This window comes from Triturus cristatus, chromosome 1_1 (genome assembly GCF_964204655.1).
Source record: "Triturus cristatus chromosome 1_1, aTriCri1.1, whole genome shotgun sequence".
NCBI lineage: Eukaryota > Metazoa > Chordata > Amphibia > Caudata > Salamandridae > Triturus > Triturus cristatus.
In genome coordinates, this window is record NC_140579.1 from 543474578 (window position 1) to 543479577 (window position 5000).

Consider the following 5000-nt stretch of genomic DNA (forward strand, 5'->3'; position numbering starts at 1 on the left):
CGGGCCTTTGGGAGTGCCGCAGGCCGGGGGAGGGTGCCCGGGGCCGGAGACCCCAACCCGAGGCCCGGTCGGGCCCCTGGACCCAGCCGGGGCCCCCAGGTCCGCAGGCGCAGGGGAAGCCTCCCCGGGCCCTCCGGACCCCATCCCGGGCACCCTGCCACGCAGCAGGACCCAGAACGGAGCCCGGGGCGGGGAGGCCACCCTCCCCGGGGCCCTCAGGGGCCCGTCCAGAGCTCCTGAACCCAGCCGAGCGAGGGGAGGCTCCCTGGCCACAACGGAACCCTGGCCCGGGCCTTTGGGAGTGCCGCAGGCCAGGGGACGGGGCCCGGGGCCAGGAGCCCCTGACCCGGGGCCCAGCCGGGCCCCTGGACCCAGCCGGGGCTCCCAGGACCACAGGCGCAGGGGAAGCCTCCCCAGACCCTCCGGACCCCTTGTCCCAGGCACCCTGCCAAGCGGCAGGCCCCGGGACAGAACCAGGGCAGCATCCGGGCCCGTCCAGCTGCCGGCTGAGGACCGAGAGGGGTCCCAGAGTACCCTGTCCCTAGTAATCCGGAAGAAGGCTACCCCCCTTTCTAGAAACCTGCGCGCTCCGAGTGACGGAGGGGACCCTTGGGGCGAACGCGCCCAGCCTCCTGGAGCCCTGGTTGGGATGCGGTAGGCGAATGGACCCTCATTGGAACTTCCAGGCCAGCCCAGCCATCTGGCCCCCCTTATAGGAAAGCATTGAGTGCGACCAGATGGTCGAGGGGAAAGGAGCAACCAGATGGCCGGCAACTGAAAGGACTCCCGTCTGCCCGCCCAGAGCCGGGCCATAGCGGTAGGGCTCCCGCCTGATCCAAGGGCTCGGTGGGCTCTGCTTCCCGGGGGGGCACTCGGGGACAGCGGCTGGGCCTCAGGCACGGGGAGGACCGACGGAGCTCAATGCTTTCCAATGGGGCGACCAGATGGCCGGGCCAGCCTGGAAGTCCAGATGAGGGCTCATTTGACTCCCGGATCCCAGTCAGGGCTCCAGGAGGTCGGGCGCATCCGCGCCTAGGATCCCCTCCGTCACACGGAGCACGAGGGTTACAAGAAAGGTGGGTAGCCTTCCTCCGGACTAGTAGGGACAGGGTATGCCGGAACACCCCTCCGGGGCTGGCGGTTCTCAGGCGGGGACCAGATGGGTAGCTTTGTGCAGTGAGAGGCAACGTTATCGCTGAGAAAAACGTGTTGAATACCAAATTTGAGAATCCTATTTATCTTGTATGTTTCTTCTCAATTTCAAAGATAAACACCGTTCGTCAAGTATTTGTACCTAATGAGGTGAACTCCGTTTGGCTTTAACATCATTAGCTACGCGGATGATACGCAGATGGTGGTGGGGCTTTCTCAGTTAGAGAAGCAACCAGTGGTGCTCCATTCCTGTCTGGAGGAAGTGTTTAGGTGGATGTCGAACTCATCCCTTAAACTGAATGGCTCAAAGACCGAGCTTATGATCTTAGGTCAATCCTCCTTCTCTCTGTCCCCTAGTAGCTGGCCTGACTGTATGGGAGATCTTCCCAGCCCGAAGAAGGAGATTAAGAGCCTGGGGGTGTGGCTGGAGCAGGACCTGACGTTTAGAACACACGCCAAAAAGGTCGCGGGTGTATGTTTTGGTATGCTCCGGTCTGCCCGCAGGATTCTGTCACTCCTCCCTGAGACATCCCGTAAGCTGCTTATACAGGGGCTCATTATTTCGAGGCTGGATTACAGCAATGCACTCTTTTTGGGCGTGCCGGAATCTACTTTCAAGAAGTTGCAGCAGGTGCAAAATGCAGCGGCCAGATTGTTGACCAATGTCCCCAGAAGGCAGTCCGCCAAACCGGCACTGAAGGCGCTTCACTGGCTTCCGGTGCGGGAAAGAGTAACCTTCAAAGCACTCTGCATGCCACAGAAGATTCTGCAGGGGAAGGGTCCAGCGATCCTGAGGAATATGATCCAACCCTATAAAGCAGCAAGAGCCCTTCGCTCGGATCATAAATTCCTCCTCCAGGCTCCTAGAGTAAGGCGAGCCCGCACCGGGGGGAGAAGGTTCTCAGTGAATACAGCCTCCGCTTGGAACTCGCTCCCACTCGTGCTTCGGGCAGAGATCAGCACTCTGCGTTTTCGCAAACTATTAAAAACTCATCTTTTCCCAGTCTAGTGGGTCATGTGTTGGCGGCGGTTGATCTATGGACAGCGCTGGGATGCTCAAGGGTAACCGTGCGCTATATAAAACTCCATATAATAATAATAATAATACTCCTTTTATCGTAAAATTATTTTCAACAAGTTTGGTTTCCTAAAAAGACCACATAAACACTTATTTTATTTCTCTCCACTTATTAACCAACCCCTTACATGCCGCACTATTTTCCCAATGTTTATTTTTTATCCTTCCTCCTGCCTCCCTTACCCCTCTTCTCTCACCTGCATTTTTTTTATCCTGTTTCTCTTCTGTCAAAACTTTTCTGCAACTGTACATGGCACTGGTTACCCAGTGCACTATCTGGTTCATGTACAATGGGCCGAGTGCTCAGGCAGCAGATACCTTCCATGTGATGTCGTTCAGATCACGATGTTGGACCTCAGCTCATTGCAGCAGCGCAGCAGTGTATACCTTTATTACAGAAGGAAGAGTATTGCAATGGGCCCTAGCAGACTTTGTTACGCCCATGCACGGATTAATACAGCCCATCCCCTAAACTCCATTATTGATTTATTTTTTTTCGAGCATAAATGTGTATGAAATTTTAATCACACAGATACAACTTATTTCATGTAGATTCATTCCTTTGTAAGTCATTAGGGGCTCCTTTTTAAGTCTCGCCTAGTGCAGCGCAGATGCGCTGCACTAGGAGAGGGCTCTTGGAATCACTTCAGACTTCCAAGAGCCTTCTCCATGTGGGTCGGCCTCCTCCCACACATTCCATTTGCCTTTGCGTGTGGCTTTCAAAAATTGAAAGCCCGCAATTGGCCAAAGGTGGGATCATGTCCCGCCTTCTCTCTAAATGTTGATTCCCGTGGCCTAGGGCTCTCGGGAGTGAGCAGCAGCGGGGCCGGGTGCCAGCTGCATTATGAACATTCCTTTCAGGGCGCGCACCACACGCGGTCTTGTTTGATCTTCTACATAATTGTGCACAGGCGAGGCACGGCGTGCTGGCTTGGTACTATGGTGGGCATTGCTTATTTATTTCAGTGTTTTATATGGTGCTTGCTACACCAGAGGGTATCAGAGCGGTTTACATGTGTTGATTTCTCTTACATCGAAAACACATACCCTTGGTTTCAAGCCCTCCCCTTGCCTTGTTCTGAGAGGCAAGCCTCGTTGACAGTTGCTCTGTGGGCAACCTCTGGCACGCTGACCCGTGCCTGTCTCCGGTGGTGCACGAGTTCCTGTGATGTTAAGCATGTTTGCTGGCATGTTAACTTCGTATAACGGGATACACTGGATTACATCATTACACTTTCTTTCAAGGATCTGCAACACCTCGAGCAGTGCCGCGGGGTTAGGTGGAGCTAGTGTTTCTTGAGGAGATCACAAGGTGGAAGTGCTTTGTTTAATCCGAAGTTGGGCACGGCGTCCTATTATTTATTTTCTCTAATAGCTTTCTACTCACACCAGGATTCTTTCTGGCAAGGGAGAATACTCTTCCATCTGGTACGTACACTTCATATATGCTCATAGTTGTCCCGTTGGTGGGAATAATCAAATAGCAAGTTCGCGATAGAATACGCTTTTGCGCGATACAGATACATCGGGGCAATCAAGGTGAATGTATGCTGTCGGTCTTAAAAATAGTGCCAACAGATTAACTGAGAGAGCCATGCCAAGGCTCAGCACAGCCCGTGCAGGAGCCGAGTTTTGAAAATATTTAGTATGTGAATCCTACAACAAACAGCATGTTAGAATAGGATACGGTGTCTCCAACATTCCTAGCTGTGTTTTAATTTATATGATGAAGCATTTCTCCTTAGTGCATCAAATTACGTCACTGCATCACGAGGCGTGCATTATAAATGAAAGTTTCTAAACGTGCACGGAGAACATTTCTGCTGTTATTGCTATGAGTGAGGTAAATCAGTTGTCCTGTACCCTGTATGTGGCTAGATTTTTATTATGCATGGAGCAGCATTGTATGCTATTAAATCAAACAGGAGACATGTTTGTACAGTGCACATCGCAAACTCATGAATTTGAAGGTGCTCTCATGTGATAATAAACAGAAAGAATGCTTGCTCTGAGGCTTGCTGCATAAAATTAAGTATTTGCCCAGGATCACAGTTTGATCCACTGTACTTGATCCCAGATATTTTGACTTTACACTAAAATTCAGTCACTAAATGGGTGTCACTTCCCGACATCAATAGGTAATACTTTGGCCTTCCAACTTGGAGGCTGAGATTAGAGTATGGGTGATGGGTTGAATTCACATTTCATCTTTGGCACTTTTACATAGTGCAACCCTTGCCTTGGGACAGAAGAGCGTTTCACAACAGAGGACTGGTACCGTTTTTTTTTGTTTCTTGCCAAGGTTGATATGCCAGGATTCGAACCTGGTTCAACATGTATGGGCGGCAGTTGTAGCAACTAGAAAAAAATCCCCTCCTGGAAGATTGGCTCGTTTAAGCTCAAGGTTCCAAGAGGACCTCAAACAGAGCCAGGCTTCTGTTTCGAGCTTACAGTGGCTCACTAGCCTTAACTCAAAAGTAAATATGGGCTCTTACATCGTTCCAAAGTGAATCGTGCCCCACCAAGTAACGAAGGGACAAGTCTTGCATTGAGGTAATGATTCACTTTGAATGATCTACCTTTTGACTCCCGCATTGTGACTCCGTATGCTATGCACCTAGGTAAGCAGATTACTGCCACATTGGTTGTCCATCTCAAAGCATAGCGGATTTTCTTTTACAAAATGAAAATTCACGTCATCATCCCAAAATCAACAATGTTGTGCTATTGTGGATCGTGAAAGGGTAACCGAAAACGTACAGAAATGGCT